Source organism: Pongo abelii, chromosome 12, assembly GCF_028885655.2.
Source record: "Pongo abelii isolate AG06213 chromosome 12, NHGRI_mPonAbe1-v2.0_pri, whole genome shotgun sequence".
Lineage (NCBI taxonomy): Eukaryota > Metazoa > Chordata > Mammalia > Primates > Hominidae > Pongo > Pongo abelii.
Window position 1 is genome coordinate 24,106,168 of NC_071997.2, and position 8,309 is coordinate 24,114,476.

Sequence of the window (8,309 nt, forward strand, 5' to 3'; positions counted from 1 at the left end):
ACCAATGGAACAGAACAGAGGCCTCAGAAATAATACCACACATCTGCGACCATCTGATCTTTGACAAACCTGCCAAAAACAAGAAATGGGGAAAAGATTCCCTATTTAATAAATAGTGCTGGGAAAACTGGCTAGCCATATGTAGAAAGCTGAAACTGGATCCCTTCCTTACACTGTACACAAAAATTAACTCAAGATGGAGTAAAGACTTAAATGTAAGACCTAAAACCACAAAAACCCTAGAAGAATACCTAGGCAATATCATTCAGGACATAGGCATGGGCAAGGACTTCATGACTAAAACACCAAAAGCAATGGCAACAAAAGCCAAAACTGACAAATGGGATCTAATTAAACTAAAGAGCTTCTGCACAGCAAAATAAACTATCATCAGAGTGAACAGGCAAGCTACAAAATGAGAAAAAATTTTTACAATCTACCCATCTGACAAAGGGCTGATATCCAGAATCTACAAAGAGCTTAAACAAATTTACAAGAAAGAAACAAACAACCCCACCAAAAAGTCGGCAAAGGATATGAACAGACACTTCTCAAAGGAAGACATTTATGCAGCCAACAGACACATGAAAAAATGCTCATCATCACTGGTCATCAGAGAAATGCAAATCAAATCCACAATGAGATACCATCTCATGCCAGTTAGAATGGTGATCATTCAAAAGTCAGGAAACAACAGATGCTGGAGAGGATGTGGAGAAATAGGAATGCTTTTACATTGTTGGTAGGAGTGTAAATTAGTACACCCATTGTGGAAGACAGTGTGGCGATTTCTCAGGATCTAGAACTAGAAATACCATTTGACGCAGCCATCCCATTACTGGGTATATAACTAAAGGATTATAAATCATGCTACTATAAAGACACGTGCACATGTATGTTTACTGTGGCACTGTTCACAATAACAAAGACTTGGAACCAACCTGAACGTCCATCAATGACAGACTAGATTAAGAAAATGTGGCACATATACACCATGGAATACTATGCAGGCATTAAAAAGAATGAGTTCATGTCCTTTTCAGGGACGTGGATGAAGCTAGAAGCCATAATTCTCAGCAAACTATCACAAAGACAGAAAACCAAACACCCCATGTTCTCACCCATAGGTGGGAATTGAACAATGAGAACACATGGACCCAGGGCAGGGAACACCACACACCAGGGCCTGTTGGGGGTGGAGGGCTGGGGGAGGGATGGCATTAGGAGAAATATCTAACGTAAATGACGAGTTGATGGGTGCATCAAACCAACATGGCACATGTATACATATGTAACAAGCCTGCACATTGTGCACATGTACCCTAGAACTTAAAGTATAAGGATAAAAAAAGAATCAATGTATGATTCTTTAATCCATCATCTGAGCATCCATCTTACAAGGGATGACATTGTTTTTCTCCATATAGTAAGAGTTTTTCCAACAAGAACAGCAACTCTTTCCCACTGACTTGTGATGCACCTTTTATCATAGATGAAATTATCCTCTAACCAGGGATCTCCCCTCTCCATGCTGAGTTGTCTGTTGGTTCACTGTCACCATACTGCTTAAGACAACAACAGCACCTTTAGAGTGTACCTGAGTATCTGGAAGAGCTTCCTGCCTACCCTCCTTTGGCTTAGGCATCTGTGGACCTTTATCCCTCCTTGCATGATTCAGAGTGAGTTTCTAAAACTGGAATCTTTATTGGGACTACAGTGAAGTGATGGATGAATTGAGGGAGAACTGACATCTCCATATATCAGGCCACCCCTCCCAGGAGCAGGAGATGACTTTACTTGGGGAGTATCTACACCCCGTTCTACTCCCATCCACCAATTAGTCGGCAATGGATGGATTTGCTCAATCAATGCTAGGGAGCAGATCTCCAGGGAGGAAGACAGAGTGGGCCTGGAATATTCTTCAGCAGCACTGCCTCCATTCCCAGCCACACCTGGCAAGAGGGAGGAAACATCCTGTCACATGTTTTCTGGGTGGACGAAACCAGGCATCCTGGAGGAAGCAGGTATTGTGGGAAGTTGGGGCAAGGGGCAAGGGGACACAGAGCAACAGAACTTCTGGCTTTCCCTAGCATGGGCCAACCCTCCTGGCCAGCATCACGAGGCGGCACTGGCTGCTTCCCCCTTGTCCCGGGGGTTGGGGGGATTGATGTGTTTCATTCAGCCTGTCTACCTCATGACTTGATTGAGCTACACCTCAACATTGTGAAGTAAGTAGACAGATTATCATCCCCATTCAAGAGAAGAGGAGAAGTCATCTCCTGCTAAGGTCCACAGAGAAGGAAGTTCACTCATCACCTGAAAAACATTTATCCAGAGCTCACAGTGCAGCAGCTTCTTGGCCCTGGGATGTGGCAGAGACCAGACAAATGGTCAAATGGATCCAGTCAGCATTAGACACCATGGTGGACATGTTGTTCTTGTCAGCCAGCACCATTCCCTGAGAAAACCAACCCCGTGCACTCCATTTCTCCTAGGCTGGTCAATCACGGTGCCCCCTCACCAAAGACAGGAAAGGGGGCAATGGTGTGGGTCCAGCCACTACATCAGGACATGCCACACCCTCTAGACACAGGGATTGGTCGAGAGGGTAGGAAGACGATCCTTGCAGGACCAGAGTCTTCCCTGGGGTTTCATGTGTATGTTGGGGGACAGAAGTTTCTTTCTACTAGGGTTGATGAGGAGGGTGGATATAAATCTAAGGTGGTTGGCAATCATGTTTTTATAGAAAAGAGCCTTCAGGAAGAACAAAACCAAGCAGAGACAAGCAGTATGGACACATGAGAGAGAACTGGAGGCCTGACAATGTTGCTTTAGCACTTAGGTTCAGCCATGCCTAGAGTGAACACATTCATACTTTCTCGTTAAGTGAGCCAACCCATGGTCTTTTGGCTTACGCACACTTGAGTTGGAATAAGTGGAAACAAAGAGTCCCACTGGACAGAGCCCCTACCAACAAATCCAACTCTCTGCCCACTCTACTGAACTTTCCCCTCAGGTTCCACCAGACTCTTTCAGGTTGGGGCTTATTTTGATCATAATTCCCCTGTTCTCAAATTGTCTTTGAATCCCAGATTCTTTCAGTAAGTACCCTTTATTCCTTATTGGTTTATGACATCTGCTAGAGGGCCAAGCCTGCCTTCTGTGTCACTCCCCAAATTGATGATGAAGATACCGATGTGGAGGACAGAACACTGTAGCATGCAGCACCCTCCTCCCTCAGGCTGTCAGCCCTTGAATCTCTCATGCTGTCCCTGGTCTTCACAGAATCCCAGATCCCCAGTATTAGAAAGGATCTCGGGTTCCCCACTCACTCTATCCCAGCCTCTTGGCTCAAGTTTTCATCTATAGAGGTGGTGCCAGCCTTGGCCAGAGGAAAGTGGCATGTGTGGTGAGTGTCAGTTGGCAGCTTCCCAGCATCAATGTTCCTATTCTCCTGCCACTAGCACCCATATTTGACCTCTCCATTCTAGGCTGTCGTTTGCTGCTATGCTTAGCAAGATGTTATGGAAGGTTCTGGTATAACGGAAGGGATCTACAACATAGAGTACCACCAATGGTTACCTCTGGAGGTGGCTGTGCTCAGAGCACCTGGGCCTGGGAGGGAAAGGGGTGTCTCAGAAAGAGGCATGTCTCCTCCATTAATTAGGGTTCCTCAGAGATTGGCATTTGAAATCTCCAGACTGAGTAAGGAATATTCACCTTCACCCCACGGGGGCAGACACCATCCAATCAGTCGAGGGCCTTGATAGAATAAAAGGCAATGGAAAAGTGAATTTCCTCATAACCCTAACTAACGGAGGAGACATGCCTCCCTCTGAGACACCCCTTTCCCTCCCAGGCCCAGGTGTTCTGAGCACAGCCACCTTCAGAGGTAACCATTGGTGGTGTCTATGTTGTAGATCCCTATTATTCCAGAATCTTCCATAAAGTCTCGTTCAACATTGCAGCAAACCACAGCATAGAATGGAGAAACAGAACCAAGAATATAGGTAGGGGGATGGACAGATGAGCTTTATTATGGGAATTGGCTCCCGTGATTATGGAAGTTGAAAAGCCCCACCATATGCCTTCTGCAAGCTAGAGAACCAGGGAAGCTGGTGGCGTAGCTCAGTCCAAGTTTGAAGGCCTGAGAACCTGTGGGTGGGGGTACTGCTGGTCCAAGTTATAGAACCCAAAGCCTGGACCTAATGTCCAAGGGTAGGAGAAGATGGCTGTCCCAGCTGCAGGAGAGAGAGAGAGAGAAGGAAAGAAAGAGAGAGCCTGCATGCAAATTCTCTTTTCTTCTGCCTTTTTTCTATCAAGGCCCTCAACCGATTGGATGGTGTCTGCCCCCACTGGGTGAAGGTGAATATTCCTTACTCTGTCCAGTGATTCAAATGCCAATCTCTTCCAGAAACACCCACACAGATATACCCAGAAATAATGCCTTGCCAGCTCTCTGGGTATCTGGGTATCCCAGTCAAGCTGACACCTAAAATTAAACATCACATCTCCTTTTCTCTGCCCCGCTGGTGGTCCCCAGACAGACGGGCAAGAGCGCCTCTGCCCATTCTAATGCCAGCTCAAGTCCTTTTCTCCAAGTGATATTCAGGAGAAAGGCCTGTCAGTGCCTTCAGGGAACACCTGCCCCCAGCCACAGGGAGGGCCTTTGTCCCTCTGGGCGCAGGCAGTCAGCTATGTGTGTCAGGATATTCTGGGTAATGCGTTCTGGCATGAGTCCAGGATGGGGCTCACCAAGTCCAGTCCGGGTTGGGCAGGGCCCAGCTCAAATCAGTTTATGTTTCTCTCAGGGTCGGGTCAGTCACAATCAGTGTGTATGGCAGCTGGCCTACAGGTCTTGCTGCACTGCAGCTCTGCCTCTCCTGCAAACTGCTTGAGGGAGAAAGAGCACACTGAGTCCTCGGTCCCAGACCCAATCTGGGGTCTGAGAGGGATGCTTCTTTTCAAATGTCCAAATGGCAGCAAACAACCACCACCATCATAACAAAATACGTTTCTTCCAAAGAAGAAGCACATCTGACAGCTGAACTCTGAGGCCGCGCCTCGTCTCTACAGTCAATCCATGCAAACTTCTAGTCTAAAGTCTCTGCCTTGGGGCTACTTCTCAGCATGAGAACTCCTTAAGAAGTGGGGACGTGTTCACAACGGCAAAACCCAGCTGCCTGTACAGATGGTGTTCCCAGAACTAAGGGGCGTCAGCCCTCGGTAAATTCAAGTCTGCACTCTTAGAAGGCAACTTACAACTTCGAAGTGAAAGTCTATATTTTTCATTTTTCAGAGACAGAGTTTCAGGATCTCGATGCGCACAGGCACCCTGATACAAAAGAACCATAAGATGGGGTACAAAATGGATTCTGCAGGTACCAGGAGGACGTTGCAAATCCCAGGGAAGGTGAGTGGATGCACACACAGCCTGGATAGACATGAAATGGCACAAAGGGAGAGAAAGGCTACATCCTGGAGGGGCAGGGTGTGGGAGTCACATCAGAGCTGGTGTGTCAGAGACGAGGGAGGATGTGAACACGTTCCGTGCTCTCTTGGGCCCCGCCAGGCTCATGTGTGGCTTTGCTCCGGCACACGTGTGTCACATGCTCTGGAACTGTGGAATCCTCTGGCATGTCAGGCGGGCTCATTCCATGCGGGCAGGAACAGAGCGCACAGTCATTCGCACGTTCATCTGCTCTATACTGCTTGCCTCCCACTGGCTGGTCTCCTGCTGGGTGCTGGGAACACAGTCACAACATGAATGAACCCATAAGGTCTTTGTTCACGCGGAGCTTAGGGCCGAGACAGGAGTCAGGTCTTAATCAAATAACCACACGAATGAACACACTGGCCACAGGCCCAGCTGAAACCTCAGCACCTCGCGGCTGCGGGAGGTCCCCGACTGTGGTCTAGGCTTCACATTAACAAAGGAAATGACACTGGGAGGCCTGACTTGTTTTTCATGACTGCAACTGTCTCTTGATGATCTTCTCTCCTTTCTAATCGTCCCCAGCTCAGAATTTTGCTAGAGCCAAACCCCAGCTCGGAGGAGCGTGAGCCCTGGGATAACCTCTTTAATCAGAATCTGGCCTGAGTCCCTGCTGGAAGCTCAGGCACCCGGGGTCTCGCGGCTGCCTGCACTACTCACCTCGCACCGCGGGCCAGGGCCGACTGGATGGAAAACGTAGCGGGCCATCCCCAGAGCACGGGTCACGTGGCCACGTTGCGTGCCGCAGACCACGGGGCGCAGGGCGGGGCTTCTGGACCAGCGCGCATCCCAGTTGGCTCTCCGGGCTGCCTTTTAGCCGGACGCGCCGAGGTGGGCAATCGGCTCCTTCCCTTGGGAAGTCCACGCCTTGTGGCGGCTTACGGAGCTGCTGCTTTGGCGGGAGTTGGCGGCTGGTGTGAGGTGAGAGGCGCGGTGGTCGCTCCCCAGCGAGGCCAGGTCAGAAGCGGACCGGGATCATCCAGGGGCTTTCCTGCTTCAAGAGCCTGGTCTGAGCGGCCTGTTCGCTACCTGGCAGGAGTTGAAGGGGAGGGAGCGCCGGCCATGCGGGGCCTGTGGCGGGAGTGAGTCCTTGTGGGGCGTGGTGGTGTGGAGAGCCCCGCTTTGCCCCTTCCTCGGCATCCCGTTCCCCTACATCCAGAGGGGGCATCCAGGACCTGATGTGGGGCAGGTGCCCTTCGCACATCTTGGGGTGGCTCGGGGAGCGCCTGCCACGGGTCTGACGAGGGAGCTGAGGCCTGAGGGGCCCTGGGCGGGGGCTGGGGGGCGCCGAGGCCATGTTTGAGCAGAGCCGGGAAGGTGAAGTTCTCTTGCGGCTCTCTGTAGGGCACAAGCATTCCAAACGGGGGCAGGTTTAGAGTTTTGCCCTTGATCAAGGGCTGAACGCTCAGATGTGCACAGGCTCAGGCGTCAGCGATAATCAAGGTGGAGGCAAACGGGAGGGCTCCTGCTGTCGGGCTAAAGGGACAGTGGCGGCCAGCCGGGCCCTGTGGGGTGTGTGCTCAGAGATGCCAGAGCTCAGCTTTTTCCATTACAACCGCGACTGGAAACCTTGATTTTCAAAAAATGTATATATAACAAGCCCTCTGCTGTTAAACGTTGGTTTTACTTCATAAGGTTTTAGCACGTTGTGTAGTCAAAGACGTGTGTGTGTGTGTGTATATATATGTATATATGTATTATATATGTATATGTGTGTATATGTGTATATGTATATGTATATATGTGTATGTATGTATATATGTATTATATATGTATATATGTATATATGTATTATATATGTATATGTGTATATATGTATTTATGTATTATATATGTATATATGTGTGTGTATATATATATGTGTCTGAGTTGAATTTGCCCTCGGGGTGCCAGTTTGCATCCTCTGCTGTAGGAGTCCTGAGCTGTGTCGTTAATTGGCAGATGGGAATAACCCCTTGCCCTGGCTTTGACTCTGCTTCCGTAGAGCTAGCACAGACCTAATGGGGTTGGATTTGGGGGTTGGGGGTGGTCTGCAGCTAGGGGACAGACACCCTCCTTGCAAAGCGGGCCTAGGTTTGTAGCCTTCCTGTACCATGTGTCTGTGAACAGGGCTATGCAAACATTTTCAAGATAACAGAGTGCCTTTGGGATGAGCCTCCCGTGGCCCCCCAGACCCTGGGCACTGCAGGGATCCTGATCCCATTACTGCTTGGCTTCATGGCTGGAAACCGAGCTGACTGAGGAAAGGAGGAACGCGCCTGGAGAATTCTTGGGAGGAAGTTATCGTGGGTCAGCTGGCTCTTCCTGGTTCCCTCTTGCACACCGGGCAGACTGCTGGACATACAGAGATGAGCCCCTGTCCTCAGGACACTCTGACCATGTAGGGAGATGAAACCACAGCCCTGGAGGAGGGCTTCGAATGGCTCTTTGCCCGGCAGGCTTGGGCTGGGGATCCCAAGGAGGAGAGGGAGGGCTTAGAGGGTGTTCCAGAAGCATCGTGGACTTAGAACCCTGGGCAGAATTGGGTGGGTGGCTGGGAAGGGAGAGGCTCCTAGATGGGCCTGATCAAACTGTGGTGGGGATGGGGAAACATGATTAGACCAGCCCACTCATCAGGGTCGTGCTGAGAAATAGGGAAGAGGGGCTTTTAGGCCCCAATTTTTGAGCCAGGAGTCGTTCAGTGCTGTTTGAAGGAACATAGATATTTATTAGTTCAGGGAAATATTGTGGTGGGCAGGAGGGGCTGAGGAGATACAAGTGGCGTCTTCTGTGGAGAACGTTAATGTGAGAGGGGAGTGATTGTGGAAAAGTCTAT